Here is an 18548-nt window from a genome sequence, read left to right as displayed (position 1 = left end):
TCTTCCTAAATTATTAGCCATTAGTATAATTTCTGCCATTGCCTTATAATAGAACAAACTGGTCAGAACTATTTGCCACGTCATTGGATAAAAGATTTTCCTAAAGAGCTTAACTCACAGAGAATTTGTTTTCAGGTATAATTAGAATTACTATATTTCATCCAACTTAGGATACCATTAGCCATAAGATACATCATTATTTTGTATACCACTAAAATAAAAATGGTGGCCAATAAATTACTACAGAATGCTCTTGTTTTATCCCTTAAGCTTTTTTATTTTAAATTTATTGAAAGAGTCTTTTTAGACTTAGGTAGACTTTTCTGCCCAAAATTTCACTCTTGTACATATATAAAAAGGAAACTATAATGGGAATAAATTGGTTAAAGTATTCTCAAAATGTGTTCACATTCAGAATTTGATGCTGCTGATGTTTTAGTCAGTCATCAGTGTCCACATCTTTGCACACAGTCATCCTTTCTGTTGGTAATGCAACACTTTTTAAAAAGCATGCTCAACTATTCTTTCTGGGATTTCTTTCCCAAGCTGTTGATACCCACTCTGAAAGTTGTGATGCACACTTCCAGGCACTGACAACCTCATCATGGTGGCCACCTAAGCAGCAGCAATTAGAAATCATGTCACAATTTCAGCAAAGGAAAAATGTGTGCTTCAAAGAATGGATGAACTATGGTGATTTCTAAGATAGTATATTACGAACTCTTATTTCATGGCCATTTAAATCTAAAATACTGTGGAAGGAAAGAAGGATGGGAGGGAGGGACGGGGGAAGGAAAATACTTTTGAGCACCCACTATGTGCCAGGCATTGTGCCAAAGGCTTCTGCATGCATTATCTCACTCCAGAGGAAAGGGAGGGAAAAAGACAGTGTCAAGATGGTGGTGTAGGCAGACTCTGAACTTGCCTCCTCCCATGGACACAACAAATTTACAACTACTCTTGGATCAATTAGCCCTGAGAGAGAACTGAAAACTGGGTAAAAATTACCCCTGCAACAAAGGACAGTGCTGACTGAGGTGGGAGAGCAGAAATTCCTTTTTGGAGAGAAAAAAAGCCACCTTCACAAGCCACGGCACTTCCCAGCTGGCCAGGAGCTATCCTGAGGTGCTCAGCCTTCCCTGGAGGTGTGAGAGATCTGAGCAGGAGAGCATTACCTCTATAAGAAGCTTTTGGACTCAGCACAACCAAGACAAGTGTCATACTATCAGGCTTTGCTGGCTATTAACTACAATAAGGAATACCCCCAGAAAAGATCTCGGACACAAGGAGAAAAAAGCCAACTCTTAAAGGGCCCATTCACAAATTCACCCATCTCAGAAAGCAACCTAACATCACCAGAAAGAAAGGTTCACAGTCCTTTGGTGAAAAGAGACTCACCTGGTAGGCTCTGGGTGCATCTCAGTTGGAGGTGAGACCTTTCCAGGGAATGAGACACTGGTGGCAGCTACTGTTGTGACCTAGTACAGGCGTGCAGACACAGATGCTGGCAGATGCCATTGGAGTTCTTCCCCTGGCCTGTTAGCCCAGGGGTCTACCTCACCCCCTAGAGCACCAATTTAATCCGGCTCAACCAGGGCAAACAGCCTGCTTTAGGGACTGGCTCCACCCAACAGCAAACCCTTGGGCAACTTGTTGTCCTGCATAGATTGGGTGCTTGATACCTCTGCAGCTCTGCGAGTGGGTCTGCCTTTGCAGGACAGGGTGTGTATGAGGAGCCAGTTGAGTGTGTGGGGCATTGGTGGAGTGTGTGGGGCCTCTGCAGTGGGGTGACTGGCTCCACTTCAGTGAGTCAGGGTATGTGCATGGGGAAGGACTGTGTTGATGGAGTGTGTGACCCTGCAGGCAGTGGGGCTTGTCAGCTGCAGCAGACTTGTGCTTCTCAAAGAGCCTCATAAGGGGATCATCTCCATCTTCCAAAGCTTGAAACAATTGGGTGCTCTTGTGCCTGGGTCCAGCCCTACTCAGCTGCAATCCTCAGAGAGCTTACAACAGGCTTGTAGGCAGAACCATACAGCAATTCTAAGCCCCTGAGCCTGGCAAACAGCCACACTAGGGGCCTACTCACTTAACAGAAAACTACAACTGGAATGTACTATTAGACCTTGCAGCCAACTGTGCTAGGGCTCCTCATAGCCAATAAAGTGATGGAAGGAGCCATAGCAGCCACACACAGCTGAGCATTACAACCAGCTGGCCAGAGGGACATCCTAGACTTCCTGGATACCTGCAGAAGAGCAACCCTGCTAGAACAGAAGGACAGATGTAGCCCACACACATGCTACTCCTGGAAAATTTGGAAGTGACGATGAGAGGGAAGCACACTGCTGGGCCTCATAAGGCATCTTCTACATAAGGCTACCTTTCAAAGATTGGGAGATGTAACTGACCCACCTAAAACATAGATATAAGCACAGAGAAAGAAGCAAAATGAAGAGGTAGAGGAATAAATTCCAAGTAAGGGAACAGAACAAAATCCCAGAAAAAGAACTAAATGAAACAGAAATAAACAATCTACCTGACCAAGAGTTCAAACAAAAAGACATAAGGATGCTCACTGATCTTGGGAGAAGAATGGATGAACTCAGTGAGAACATCTACAGAGAATAGGAAAATATAAAAAAGAACCAATCAGAAATGAAGAATACAATACTGGAAATGAAAAATTCATGAGAGGGGAATGAATAGAAGAGTAGATGATACAGAAGGACGGATCAGTGAGCTGGATGAAAGACTAGAGGAAACAACCCAAGTGGAACAGATAAAAGAAAAAAGAATTAAAAAGAATGAGGGCCATCTGAGGGACCTCTGGGACAACATCAAGCACATCTGTATGACAGGTGTTCCAGAAGGGGAAGAGAGAGACAAAGGGGCAGAGAAGCTATTTGAAGAAATAATAGCTAAAATCTTTCCTAACCTAAGGAAGGAAATAGACATCCAGATACAGGAAGCACAGAGAGCACCAAACAAGATAAACCCAAAGAGGCCCACAGCAAGACACATTTTAATTACAATGTCAAGAATTAAATAGAAAGAGAGAACCTTAAAAGCTGTAAGAGGAAGACAACAAGTTACATACAAAGGAAACCCCAGAAACCTATCAGCTGACTTTTCATCAGAAAGCTTACACTCTAGAAGGGAGTGGCATGATATATTTAAAGTGCTGAAAGGAAAAAAACCTATGACCAAGAATACTGTACCTGGCAAGGTTATCATTCAGAATGGAGGGAGAGATAAAGAGTTTTCCAGACAAGCAAAAACTGAAGGAGTTTATCACCAAGAAACTAGCCCTACAAGAAATGCTAAAGAGGCTTGTGTAAGTGGGAAGGAGAAGACCACAAATAACTATAAGAAAATTATCAAAAAAGAAAAAGCAATAAAATCACTGGTAATGGCAAATATACAGTAAAATTGGGAGATCAACCACCTATGAAGACAATATGAAAGTCAAAAGACAAAAGTACTAAAATTATCGATTTCCATGATAAGAGGATAGTGAATACACATGCACAAAAAAAGAGGTTAGATATGATATAAAAAACATAAAGTGGGGGAGGAAAGGAGTAAAAGAGTAGAGATTTAGAAAGAGGTCAAACTAAAGAGACCATCAACTTAATATAGATTGCTATATACATAGATTATTATATATGAAACTCATGGTAATCACAAACCAGAAACCTATAATAAATACACAAAAAATTAAGAAAAGGAATCCAGACATAATACTATAGAAAGCCATCAAACCACAAGGGAAGAGAGAAAGAGTAGAAGAAAGGAACAGAGGAGCACTACTAAAACACCCATAAAAAAAGTAACAAAATGGCAATAAGTACATAATTATCAATAGCTACTTTAAATGTCAATGGACCCAATGACCCAATCAAAAGGCATAGGGTGGCTGATTGGATCAAAAAAACAAGACCTATAGTTATGCTGCATACAAGAGACACACTTTAGACCTAAAGATACTCACAAACTGAAAATGAAGGCATGGAAAAAGATACTCTGTGCAAATGGCAAAGAAAAGAAAGCTGGGGTAGCAATACTTATATCAGACAAAATACATTTTAAAACTAAAACTGTAACAAGAGACAAAGGGCACTACATATTGATAAAGGGAGCAATCCAACAAGAGTACTTAACACTTGTACATATCTATGCACCCAGTGTAGGAGCACCTAAATATATAAAGCAATTATTAACAGAAATAAAAGGAAAAATAGACAATAACACAATAATAGAAGGGGACTTTAACATTCCACTTACACCAACGGAAGGATCATCCAAACAGAAGATCAATAAGGAAACACAGGCCTTAAATGATACATTAGACCAGATGGACTATAGTAGATAAATATAGAACATTCCATCCAAAGACTGCAGAATACACATTCTTTTCAATGCCCATGGAACACCCTCTAGGATAGATCACATATTAGGCCAAAAAACAAGTCTCAATAAATTTAAGGAGATCAAAATAATACCAAGCGTCTTTTCTGACCACAACAGTATGAAAGTAGAAATCAACTACAAGAAGAAATTCAGAAAAGCCACAAAACATGGAAATTAAACAAAAGGCTACTGAACAACAATTGGGTCAATGAAAAAATCAAAAGAGAAATGATAAAATACCTGGAGATGAACAAAAATGAAAATATAACATGCTAAAATTTATGCAATACAGCAAAAGTGGTTCTAAGAGGGAAGTTTATAGCAATACAGGCCTACCTCACAAACAAGAAAAATCCCAAATAAACAGTGTAACAGTGCACCTAAAGGAACTGGAAAAAGAAGAGCAAACAAAACCAAAAATCAGTAGAAGGAAGGAAATAATAAAAATCAGAGCAGAAATAAATGAAATAAAGACTTAAAAAACAAGAGAGAAAAAGCAACAAAACCAAGAGCTGGTTCTTTGAAAAGATAAACAAAATTGGCAAACCCCTAGCCAGACTCACCAAGAAAAAAAAGAGAGAAAACTCAAATAAATAAATCAGAAATGAAAGAGAAGAAATTACAATGGACATCTCAAAAATACAAAAGATTATAAGAGAATGCTATGAAAAGCTATACACCAACAAATTGGATAATCTAGAAGAAATGGACAAATGCTTAGAATCATACAACCTTCCAAAGCTAAATCAAGAAGAAATAGAGAATTTGAATAGACGAATCACCAATAAAGAGATCAAAACAGTAATCAAAAACCTCCCTGAAAATAAAAGTCCAGGACCAGATGATTTCCTTGGTGAATTCTACCAAACATTCAAAGAATAATTAGTACTTATCCTTCTCAAACTTTTCCAAAAATTGAAGAGAAGGAGAAGCTTCCTAACTCATTCTATGAAGCCAAAATTATCCTGATACCAAAAGCAGAAAAGGACAACACACAAAAAAAGAAAATTACAGTCCAATATCACTGATCAATATAAAAATCCTCAACAAAATACTAGCAAATCGAATACAACAATACATTCAAAAGATCATACATCATGATCAAGTGGGATTTATTCCAGGGATGCAGGGATGGTTCAACATCCACAAATCAATCAATGTGATACACCACTTTAACAAAATGAAGAATAAAAATCACATGATCGTCTCAATAGATGCAGAGAGAGCATTTGAGAAGATGCAGCATCCATTTATGATAAAAAGTCTAAATAAAATGGTTATAGAAGGAAAGTATCTCAACATAATAAAGGCCATATATGACAAACTCACAGCTAATATCATTCTCAATGGAGAAAAACTGAAAGCTATCCCTCTAAGAACAGGAACCAGACAAGGATGCCCACTTTCACCACTCTTATTTAACATAGTATTGGAAGTCCTAACCAGAGCAATCAGGCAAGAAAAAGAAATAAAAGGGATCCAAATTGGAAAGGAAGGAGTGAAACTGTCACTATTTGCAGATGACGTGATTTTATATATAGAAAACACTAAAGAATCCACCCAAAAACTTTTGAAAATAATAAATGAATACAGTAAAGTTGCAAGATACAAAATCAACACAAATATCAGTTGCATTTCTATAAACTAACAATAAAGTAGTAGAAAGAGAAATGAAGAATACAATCCCATTTACAATTGCAACAAAAAGAATAAAATACCTGGGAATAAATTTAACCAATGAGGTGAAAGACTTGTATACTAAAAACTATAAAACATTGTGGAAAGACATTGAAGAAGACACAAGGAAATAGAAAGATATTCTGTGCTCTTGGATTGGAAGAATTAATATAGTTAAAATATTCAAACTTCCTAAAGCAATCTGCAGTCAATGTAATCCCTATCCAAGTCCAACAGCACTTTTCACAGAAATAGAAGAAAGAATCCTAAAATTTATATGGAATGACAAAAGACCCCAAATAGCCAAAGGAATCCTTAGAGAAATGAACAAAGCTGGAGGTATCACTCTCCCTGATTTCAAAATATACCATAAAGCTATAGTAACCCAAACAGCATGGTACTTGCACAAAAATAGACACACAGATCAATGGAACAGAATCAAGACCCCAGAAATAAAGCCACACATCTTTGGAGAGCTAATCTTTGACAAAGGAGCCAAGAACATAAATAAAATGGAGAAAGGAAGGTCTCTTTAATAAATGGTGCTGTGAAAAATGGACAGCCACATGCAAAAGAATGAAAGCAGACCGTTATCTTTCACTAAATATAAGAATTAACTCAAAATGGATTAAAGGCTTGAATGTCAGACCTGAAACTATAAAAATTCTAGAAGAAAACATAGGCAGTACACTCTTCCACGTTGGTCTTAGCAGCATAGTTTCAAGTACCATGTCTGACTGAGTAAGAGAAACAATAGAAAAAATAAACAAACGTGACTTCATTAAACTAAAAAGCTTCTGCACAGTGAAGGAAACTATCAACAAAATGAAAAGACAACCTAACATTTTGGAGAAGATATTTGCAAGCCATATATCTGATAAGGGGTTAATATCCAAAATATGTAAAGAACTCATACATCTCAATAACAAAAAAACTAAGAACCCAATTTAAAAATGGGCAAAAGATCTGAACAGACATTTCTCCAAAGAAGATATACAGATGGCCAACAGGCACATGAACAGATGTTCATCATTAGCTATCAAGGAAATGAAGATCAAAACTACAATGAGATATCACCTCACTTCGGTCAGAATGGCTATAATTAGTAAGAGAGGAAATAACAAGTGTTGGAGAGGATGTGGAGAAAAGAGAACACTGCTGGGGGGAGTTCAAACTGGTGAAGCCACTATGGAAACAGTATGGAGATTCCTCAAAAAGTTAAGAATAGATCTACTATATGATCCAGCTATTCCACTGCTGGGTATTTATCCAAAGAACTTGAAAACACGAATGCATAAAGATACATGCACCCCTATGTTCACTGCAGCATTATTGACAATAGCCAAGACTTGGAAGCCACCTGTGTACCCACCAAGGGACAAATGGATAAAGAAGATGTGGTGTATATATATATATATATATATATATATATATACACACAATGGAATACTACTCAGCCATAAGAAATGATGAAATCCAGCCATTTTTGACAACATGGATGGACCTTGAGGGTATTATGCTACGTGAAATAAGTCAGAAGAAAGTCAAATACCGTATGATCTTACTCATAAATAGAAGACGATAATAACAATAAACAATCACATAGAGACAGAGATTGTGTTGGTGCTTGCCAAAGGGGAAGGGGGGAGGGAGGAGGGTGAAAGGGGTGATTAGGCACAAGTTTGTGGTGATGGATTATAATTAGTCTTTGGGTGCTGAACATGATGTAATCTACACAGGAATCGAAATATAATGATGTACACCTGAAAATTATATAATGCTATAATCCAATGTTACTGCAATAAAAAACAAAAGAAACGATATGGAAAGGGAGGGAAGAAAATCAGCCTTTGTTAACTATCTAAATTAATCGGGCTCTCAGCCAAGCGTTCTGTAGATGGAGTTGCATAAGCATTCATCTTCACCCTTGAGAAAGTAAAAAGTGAATCAGACTCCAGAAGAACTTTCCACATAAAGTTACCCTTGCCCAATGGTGCTGAGAAAAATAAGCAACCTGAAAGTCTTTCCAGAAATAGACTAGAAATAGAAAGTTTTTCCAGAATTCACTTTCCAGAAAGTGAATGGGTTAAAATTCACTTGTTTCACTTCAGATTGTTGGTCTTCTCTATTCCTACACATTCACTCTACCTCATAATATCTAATATATTTTTATAAAAGATGCATTGTCTCACTTTATTCTGTTCATTTTCAAAGAGGAAGTTTTGTAAGAAGAGCAGATCTATGGTCCTATGGATTCCTTCTCATTTAAGCCCTTCCCTTTGGCAGATCACAGAAAGTGGATGTGGGAGGCCCCTTAGGCTTTGTTACCTTTAACCTCATTTAGGGACTATCAGAATCAGGCTCTCACCTTATGCTCTACCCAGTAGTGTACTGTCTGAAGTTTTTATAATGCACAAGGATTAGTCTTATAAGTAAAATAAAATACAATTTTAACGTTATTTTTTCATTATAAATTTATCATAAATTCATCTAAGGGGAAAGAGGGATACATAAAAACAAGAAGGAAAAAATGCCATGCCTTCATTCAGACTTCCAATTTTTAACATTTTTGTCAATATCTTCTTGATTTTCACCTTTTTTAGTTCCTTGTGCAGTTTTGTGGTGGTGATTATTGATGTTGCCATTGTTTTATGCAGTTGAATGCTTTTCAAGAGTTATGCTATCATTTTGCTTTTGTTCATCTGTCTTTTCGTTTTTGTCCATTACCTATCCTAAAGTCAATTATTTGGCATCACCATGCATTGATCACCACATCAACTGCATTTTTCATTGTTCAGTTGACACATTCTAGACCCTGTTAAGGCAAAGAGGTGGAGGACACAGCCCCTTCTCATAGCACCCCCTCCCTGGCTGGGGAGGGTGCAGACATTCACTGATGACTAGCTGCCTACCCTGTATGTCAGACAAGTGTATAGTTGACACACGCTCTAGAAGAAAAGGGAGAGACCACTGGGGGGGGCAGTTAGAGAAACTATGGTGGTGTCAGAGAAGATCTGGGCATTAGGACAGGGAAGAACTCAGGCAATGAAAGAGGGTGGGGGAGGAGGCTACACCCAAGGGGAAGCATCTTCAGCAAAGATGTGGAGGTTGAGGGGCCTGTTGGGGAATAATGAAAAAAACCAATTTGGATGGAGCTTTATTTGAAAAAAGAATTTCCATAAGAAACGATACAAAACAATTATACATAAACCAACTGGCGTCTGCTGAGGACAGCCTGGAACAAAAGTCTGGGTGAAGATGCCCTTCTCGGGGCAGTTGAGGGAGGTTCAAGATGGAAAGTTCATCAAGGATTCTGGCCTGGGGTGAGGAGTGTAAGCAGTATTTTTGGAAGACTTATCTGGAAGCCAACAGAGTGGCCTGGAGGTAAGAGACTCAGGAAGACCAGTAGGAGTGTGCTGGAATCAGCCAGCCATGAGGCAAAGGCTGCTGATAGAAGAATGACACTTCTTACTGCCAGTTCTAATAGAATGATGATGAGAAACGTCCACAATGCACCATGAGCTGAAAAAAGAGTTCACAAAATAATATGTACAGTATGAGCCTACTTTGACAAAAGCAAAAATTATCTATCTCTGCAGAGAAACAAAGGGATATACCCAAATATATTGGGTATACTGGATATACCCAAATATTATCAGTAGTTACCTGTGGGTGGTGGAACTCTAGGTAATTTTTATTTCCTTTGTTTTGATAGTATATGATTTTCTGCTGTGAGTACACATTACTTTTGATTATAGAACAAAAAAAGTGTTACCTAGAAAAAAAGAAATGATGCTTGCAGCAATGAGGAGCCTGTAGGTGTACTTATCATGGAGGGAAGACCCTGCACAGCGCCCAGGACAATGGGATAAATGTCACTAAGCCAACTCAGCTTTCTTTTCAACAAACAAGTATCCAGGAGCAGATTATCCAGGATGTGACCGTTAAGCTTTGCTGACTGATGTGGAGAAGAATTTAGCAAACCAAATCACCATTCATTTATTTTTCTGTACATCTGATATGGCTTCTTGCTGGCGAGGCAGGAAAGGAGTGATCTGACTTGATAAGGACAGCAACAATTCAACATGGGACATTAAATGAATTTTTGGTAATAGTGACCATGAATTCTACCAAGCTAAACCTGGTTGACCCTCCCTAGAGCTGGCATCTGCTAAAAGGAAGAGAACTATGTAAGTCCATAGTCAATCAAATTCTTATGTGCTGAGTTCCTTAGGAGATAATGACATGTCTCAGTCATCAAACAGGTGTGCAGAGAGGTGCTTTATTAATTCCTGTTGACTGAATAAATGACCAACCTGTGGGATAGTGCCAGAACTGGGTGGAAATCTGCTATGTAGAAATTGAATCAGTACGTTGAATATCTGAGACATCTCTCATCATTGCGCTTTGTCCCCAGTATTGTGCATTGACCCCTTGCCCTCCCTCCTACCTATTTTTACATAGTTCCATGGTGATGAAATGAGAGATGGGAGTAATGCAATGTAGTATTTCTGGTAGATGTTGGGAAATATTGGCAGAGGAGTAGGAATGAGGAGGGGACTGGGAAAAGAAAAAGAATTTTAGCTAAAATCAAATGTAGGGAAAGTTCAGCAGAGAAGCACAAAGCTTGAGCATAGTCTGCTGACTGAACCCCATGGGGAGGTGGTTGGTCAGTTTGGGGAAAAGGTCAGTTTGTCAGTTTCCTAGTGCTATCATCACACATGATTGCAAACTTGTGGCTTAAAACAACAGAAATGTATTCTCTCACAAATCTGGAGGCCAGCAGTCTGAAATCAAGGGTCAGTAGAGCTGTGCTCCTGCCAAAGGCTCTAGGGCACAATTTAGTCCCTGCCTTTTCCAGCCCTGGTGGCCATCTGTATTCCTTGTGACTGCGTCACTCCAGTCTCTGACTCCACCTTCAAATGGCCTTCTCCTTCCTATGTTTGTGCACATGGACTACTTGGGAGGTAGAAGCAGCCATGACACAAGAAGGAGGGAAGCTGTGAGGTGTGCAAGCTACGGAGGAAATAGCTAGGCAGTGACAAAACCCCAAGAAATGTTTGGTTGGTTGGTTATTATTTTTACCATTTTCCTAATCAAGAGTACCCCCAAGTTTTTTAATGGATACCTTTCTTTTTGATAAAAGCTTGAAACATTATGTCAGCAGAGGTACATACTGGAATCTGGTAGTCAGAGCATTATGGGTCCAGGCCTAGAGCAGCTCAAGATTCAGTTGGAACTTGAGTTCCAGACTCAGTTATGAGAACAGAGGATTCCAGTCCTAGGACTCAGGATGAAGTCAAGGAGCAGGGAAGGACATTAAATCCAAAAGGAATGAGCTCTTCCCATTAAAGAGGAAGCTTGGAATCGGGTTGATTTAAGACAGTCGTCAGGGGATCGATTCAGCAAAATGGTCAAAGTGGACCAGTCTCTAAAATGGAAGGATAATTCTGAAAATATTGAAGTATTTGATTTAGTATTAAAAGATATAACACTGCATAAATCAATATTCTTAACACTATGTTGTTGGGATTATAAAATATAAAGATATATATGTATATGTATATATATATAACAGGACAAAGGATGGGGAATGAATGGAACATGGAACTATACTTGGACAAACTTTCTGCATTTTAACAGAAATAAGTTAATTTTATTCTAAAGTAGATTGTGATAAATTAGTTACTGTAATCATTAGAGAAATCAGAAGAAAATAACTCAAAGAAATCACTTTTAAAAATCAACAAAGGAATTAAAATATTTAACAGAAAAGAAGGCAATCAACAAAAAAGTAAAAGTTTACTGGAACTACTAAATGAATTTCTCAAGGTCACAGAATATAAGATCGATATACAAAATTCAATTATATTTCTATATACTAGCAATGAACAATGCAAAATTAAGAAAACAAATTTATTTGCAACATCAAAGAGAATAAAATACCTAGGAATAAATTTAACAAAAGAAGTGTAAGTCTTGTATACTGAATACTACAAAACACTGCTGAGAAATTAAAGATCTGAATAACATTTCTGTTCACAGATTGGAATAGTCAATATTGACAAGATGGCAATTCTCCCTAAATTAATCTAGAAATTCAATACAATCTTTATCAAGATCTCAATAGGTTTTTTGTAAAAATTGGCAAGCTGATTCTAAAATTTATATAGAAATGCAAAAAACTTAACCAAAACAATTTTGAAAAAGAAGAGCTATGTGAGAGGACTTATACTGTCTGATTTCAAAACTTACTGTAAAGCTATAGTAATCAAGAGAGTGTGATATTGGCAAAGGATAGGCGTGTAGAGTAATGAAAGAGAACCGAGTTTAGAAATAAGTCCTTACATTTCTGGTCTACTGATTTTCAACAATGGTGTCCAAAACAATTCAACCGGAGGGGGGATAGTTGCCAAAAACGGTGCTAGTACAACTGGATAGCCACAAGCAGAAAACAAAAACAAAAAAGGAACTTAGACCCTTACCTCACATCCTACATAAGAAAGATCAACTCAAAATGGATCATAGATCTAAATTTAAGAGTTAAAACACTAAAATATCCAAAAGATAACATAGGAGAAATCTTTATGAACTTGAGTTTGGCAAAGATATGACACCAAAAGTACAATCCATAAGGAAAAAAAGAATGATAAATGAGACTTTCTAAAAATGAAAATCTTGGGGCTGGCCCTGTGGCCGAGTGGTTAAGTTCACACGCTCCACTTTGGCGGCCCAGGGTTTCACTGGTTTGGGTCCTGGGTCACGGACCTAGCACCGCTCATCAGGCCATGCTGAGGCGGCATCCCATACGCCACAACTAGAAGGACCCAAAACCAAAATATACAGCTATGTACTGGGGGGCTTTGGGGAGAATAAGAAGAAAAAAAAAGATTGGCAACAGATGTTAGCTCAGGTGCCAATCTTTAAAAAAATAAAGATAAAGACGAAAACCATTTCACTTAAAAATAAATCATTAAGTAATGTATAGACAAGCCATAGACTGGTTTGAAAATTTATGAATCGTATAGTTGGTAAAGGACTTGTATACAGAATACATAAAGAATGCTAATAACTAAAAAAAAGATATACAGCCCAATTTTTAAAAAATGGATGATAGATGTTAATAGACAATTCACCAAGTGAAATAGGCAGATGTACGAATGGCTAACAAGCACATGGAAAGGAGCCCCGTCTCATTAGTCATTAAGGAACTGCACAAAAAACCACAGTGAGACACTCCTATACTCCCACCAGAATGGCTATAGTTTTTTAAAATGCCATTTAATAGCAAGAGTTTGTGATGGTGTGGAGAAACTGGAAGCCTCATGTGCTGGGGGTGAGAAGGTCAAACGGTACAGCCACTAAGGAAAATAGTTTGGTAGTTTCTTAAAAAGTTAGGCACTAATTTACCATATAACCAAGGACTTCCATTTCTAGGTATGAAAACATATGGCTACATAAAGACGTGTAAAGAATGTTCATAAGAGCATTATTCATAATAACTAAAACCAGAAAATCATCCCTATGTCCATCAAACGGTAAGGGGATAAACAAAATGTGTTATATTTCAGTGATTCTATCCAGCAATTAAAATGATGGACTACTGATACACACAACAACATGCATCAGCCTCAGAAACATCAGGCTATGTGAAAGAAACTGGACCAAAGGCCACACATTACACAATCCTATCTTTATGACGGGTCTGGAAAGGCGCATTTATGGAGACAAAACATCACTGGTTGCCTGGGACTGGCAATGGGAACAAGGATTTAACTACAAACAGACAGGGGGAAATCTTTTGAGGTTATGGAAATGTTCTAAAACCGAATTTCGATTATGGTTGTACAATTCTATAAATTTACTAAAATCTTTGGGTTATACATTTATTTTGGTGAATTTTATGGTATATAAATTATATCTCAATAAAACTGTTAAAAAACAAAACCAAACGAAGCATGACTTTGCTGAGACCGGAGGTTTTTTTTTAAGCCCCAGACTTCCCTTCTTGTATCAGAGGCAGAGATTGGAGGTCTGAACGTAAAATTTATTATAAACCACAGTAGACAGAGGTCAGAGGGCTGGGAAGTCTCTGAGAGGAGTATGAAGATAGGTTCGGGAAGAACAATGAGTTTAGTTGCTGTGAGGTTCCCCAGAAGGGACTGTGCTTCCTCCGTCACAGGCCTGGGGTACTGGAAACCCTAACTAGGTTGAGGGAGAGTCCAAGGCATCCCAAAGAGGATCCACCCGGGCGCGGCACTGGGTCACGCGGGTCTCCCACACTGCAGAACAAGGCAGCAAGGCAGCCAAGGCTCTGCAGGCCTCCAGGGCATGCGGGAGGTGCAGCGCGAGGTTTGCAGTCCAAGATTCTGGGTGCAGCAGAATGCCCCAAAACCAGGCAGGACGGCTTTGGAACACACAGGCACCAGGGGGGCGAGGGACAACTCAGAGGAGAGCAACTGGAACCTGAGACTGGCATGACGATCAGCTCCGACAGGGAGCTGGAACTTTGAACCAACTGGAATGTTTACCCAAACTCCTGTTCAGGAAATGGATGAGTTACCTTGAGCGGCAAGTTATGGCTTCTTCCTGCCCTCAGCAGGACTAGGGGCTTGAGAACCAGAGGAGGACAGTCGCTAAAATCTCCCTTTTCCAACCACTGACGGACCTTTGCAGGATTGGAGGGCTCCAGGCGAGCTGGGGGTCTAATCAGTCTCCTCTGCCCTCAAGCCTCCCAGCCTTACTTGCCGGGAGGAGCATTCCGTGGCCCCCAGTAGCCAACTCTTCTGGGTTTAAAGGGACCCCCCTTTCTTCGATTAGGAAGTCTCCTTGTCTCTGTCCTCTGGAGGGTGACTCAGGCCTTCTTAAGGGGGTCTGAGCAGAAGGACAAGTTGCCCAGAGATAACGGCTCGGGCACCAACTTCTTGTCACTGGAATCTTCTCACTTTGAACATCAGGCAAAGCCCTGAGCCGCAGGAGGCGCTGCCAGGGAGATGAAAGGGTTTACTTGTGTGTGTAGTAAGCGCCCTGAGTCACCGGATCCCAAGGGCCCAAGAGCAGTGCTTCGTTTTAAACCCCAGGTGTTTCTAGGTTCATTTACAGATCAATTAACCCATTTGTAACTCCTTAAGTGACATTTTAAAGTGAGAGATCATTAAACAAAAATCAATTGGAAGCTTAGTCACTCCATTTCCCTGCTAGTCAGAGTGGCTCGTCTGTGTGAACTACTGTTGTACTCTCTGTCCAGAGAGGTGCTCGCCGGTCCACAGCCAACACTGTTATTCAGGCCCAGGGCTTGCTCACTCCACAGCACGGCACGGTATTTATAGCAATATGGTTGTTTGTTAGAAAAGCTTTCATGTGGGGGAAGGGGAGAGAGCATATCTGGATTCCTAATGCTTTTGGCTTGGAGCTTTTTCCTTTAATTGAGTAGGAGTTACTTAACGTTATACATAGGTAAATGAGAAAATGTGATCCTTTCAGCAAATGATTGCCTGATTTTAATTTCCCTGTAATCATTCTTAATTGTTAGCTGTCTTCTGAAATTCAAAAGGCTGTCACATGGAGGGAGGATGTTGGGAGTGTCGTTACATAGGATAGAAACGACCAAGGGGAGCTGGCAGCAGGCAGGTTGGGGGCATTGTAAAGAGGGACTTAGTGACAATGTGGGCTGTTCCACAGCACATCAGGCTGCCCAGCTGGAGAACGGGTAAGCATCCTGTCAGTGCAAGTACTCAAACTGTGGCCACAGGACCAGAGGTCAGTACATAATGGAGAAGAGAGAGGATTTACTTCCCAGAACGGTAGTTGCATTTGATGACCTCTTTCAGGTGATAAGGAACCGACAAGTGCTTAGATGACATGGTTTGTTCTTTTGGCATGTCCAACATCTCTTCTCCCTTCTTCTGATAGCAGCGTCCTGTTTTCAAGCAGGATAGACCCCATCCCAGGCTCCTGGTGTGGGACCAGTGCAGTCAATGTGAGAGTTCCATCACCAGGTCACAGTGACGGACCCAGGATGGTGATGTGACCCCAGTCAGTTCAATATTGCTCAATCCTGGGACTTTTATTGGAAAAGAGAAACTCTCTTTCTTCTGGACTTGTAGCAAGTTAAACCTAAAGTCACCTAGGGCCATTACAAGGAAAGAACCTGCTTGAGAATGAACTGGAAGGTCTTTAGGTAGGACCCTATTCTCTAGTGGCCCCATCTCCTCGTGGCCTCCTCCAGCAGGTGGTGTCTGCCCTTTCCTATTCTGGTCTTTATCCACCATGTTACTGTGACTCAGCTACTTGGTGTCTGCCTCCACTGCTTCTGGGACTACAGACTGACTAATTGCACACTTCCTATTCAAATTCCCCAAGGAAAAGACCTTGACTGCACCAGCCAGTCACCGTGCACGTGATATACCCAAGTAAACTATGGCTCTCACACTTGGCCACCATGAAAGGCTGTCTTTGTGTCAGGCCCCGTTATGAACTGAATATTTGTGTCTCCCCTCAAATTCCTATGTTGAAGCTCTAACCCCCGGTGTGATGGTCTTAGGAGGTGTGGCCTTTGGGAGGGACTTAGGCTTAGACAAGGTCATGAGGATGGGGCCCCACGATGGACTTAGTGTCCTCATAAGAAGAGGAAGAGACATCAGAGCTTTACACTTCTTTTGTATGCAACAATGTTGTAGATGTGGAAGCTGTCCTCAGAATGCGGCTCTGGCATGGACCAGATCCCTCCCCAAGCTATTGCCAAAGTCTTTTCCAATTTCAGGTTTCTACAATTCCTTGTTTTCTTTTTAATTCTCTTTCAATTGTTTTGTTTGGATTTTTATTGTTGATAAAGGAAGTTACCAAGCAGGGGGCCTCATACATTCGGCTCCTTCCCTCACCTACTACCCAATGCTTGTCCCACCGAGGCTTTGGGCACCAGATTTTACAAGTGAACAAGATTGAACAATAAAACCAAATCTGGGACCCCCAGGCTCGTCTGATATGGCATGGTGATTCGGTTAGGTCCTGGCAGGAAAAGGAGAGTACACTCCTGGGTCATCCGAGGAGAGATGTTGACAAGGTGTAACGGGGTGTCCCTTACAGGGAGGATATCCCTAACTCACGATGCCTCAGGTCTAATAACAGCTGGGTCTGTTACCACCTCTAGGCCTGAGGGGACATTGGAAGGAATGGCTACCAGAACCCAGAGACAGAGAGGGCTGAGCGAGGGCCATCTACAGAAACTGTGAGCCTCAGTGGAGGGATATGGGCAGCCCCCAGGGAAGGAGCTCTGGGAATAAATACCACCCCCCCAACACCATCTCTTGCCAATTGGCTGAACTCAACTGGAAGCCAGAGGCCACAGGAACACAGAACAGCCTCCTGAGGGCTCAAAGCAGGGTAGAAAAGGGTAGGGTATAGACCTGGAAGGGTAAATGGAAACTGTTCAACACACACCTGGGGGAAAACAGTAGTTCAGGTCCATTTTCCCTCAAGTAGGCAAAAACATCTCAATACAACGTGGGCCGCCAGTTTGTCTTTCTTGCAATAGGCTGATCCAGTGCTGCTTTTGGCATAAAAGAGAAGACGACGCCCGCTCAGACAGTGAGCACCCACTCACTGGCGGGACCAGCCTGCCCTGCCTGCCTGGGGGCCACCACTCCTCTGTTAAGGGCACAGTGACCCTGGACAGGCTGGACTGATCTGTTGAGCCGCACCAGCCGTAAAGGCCGGGCTGCACCGCCTTCAGGCACTTCCGAAGAGACTTTGGAATAGAATGCTTCCATTCCTTCAGTCAAATATCTAATTTTAATCAAAACGTGGAGAAATATTATGTTTCAAAAGTCGAAGTGAAAAATATTATGGAAAAGAAAGGCCAGGTTTCTGAGAGCAGTGCCTTGCATTTTAGATTAAAACAGGAGTACAATGGTTCTGAAAACATAAAGCTTTTTCATTTTTTAATTTAAAATTAATCCACTAAAACCTAAAGACACAAATTCACTGAAATCCTTCAAACTCAGCAGGCCGACTAAGGCTGCTTTTTTTCCAGGGAGAATCTGATGTGGGAGAGAAATCGCATGAGTCTCTCACTTATTAAACAAATATTGACTGAACATCTCCCACATGCTCGGCACTGTTCTAGGGGCCAGGAACAGAAGGAAGATTCAAATATAGACAAGATCCATCTTTCCCTTAAGCAGCTTAAATTCTGATGAGATAGACAGAAATGAGAACAGCTAACCACAACACAGGGCAGAATGAAATACATGCTCAGAGAAGCTCAGGAAATTTGGCGGGTGGGGCACGTCAAGCTGAGATTCATTCTACCTGTAGGGGAAATCAGAGATGGCTGCATGGAGGAGGTGATGCTAGCTCTGGACTTTGGAAAATGAGCAAGATATTGTTAGAAGTCCCAGGAGCCCACAGTTATACAGATAAGACAAGGACACCTTTAGTGAACAGAGACATGGGTGCATGAA

At 40.4% G+C, this 18548-nt stretch overlaps 1 protein-coding gene across 3 annotated transcripts in view; it reads right to left on the bottom strand.

Moving 5' to 3' along the window:
• Window positions 1–18548, bottom strand: part of KCNAB1 (potassium voltage-gated channel subfamily A regulatory beta subunit 1) — a 365135-nt gene that overhangs the window by 256207 nt on the left and 90380 nt on the right. The gene's annotated exons all lie outside the window — the stretch shown is intronic.

The sequence above is a fragment of the Equus przewalskii genome, chromosome 18 (genome assembly GCF_037783145.1).
Source record: "Equus przewalskii isolate Varuska chromosome 18, EquPr2, whole genome shotgun sequence".
NCBI classification, from domain to species: Eukaryota; Metazoa; Chordata; class Mammalia; order Perissodactyla; family Equidae; genus Equus; species Equus przewalskii.
This window is presented reverse-complemented; position numbering and strand designations above follow the sequence as displayed.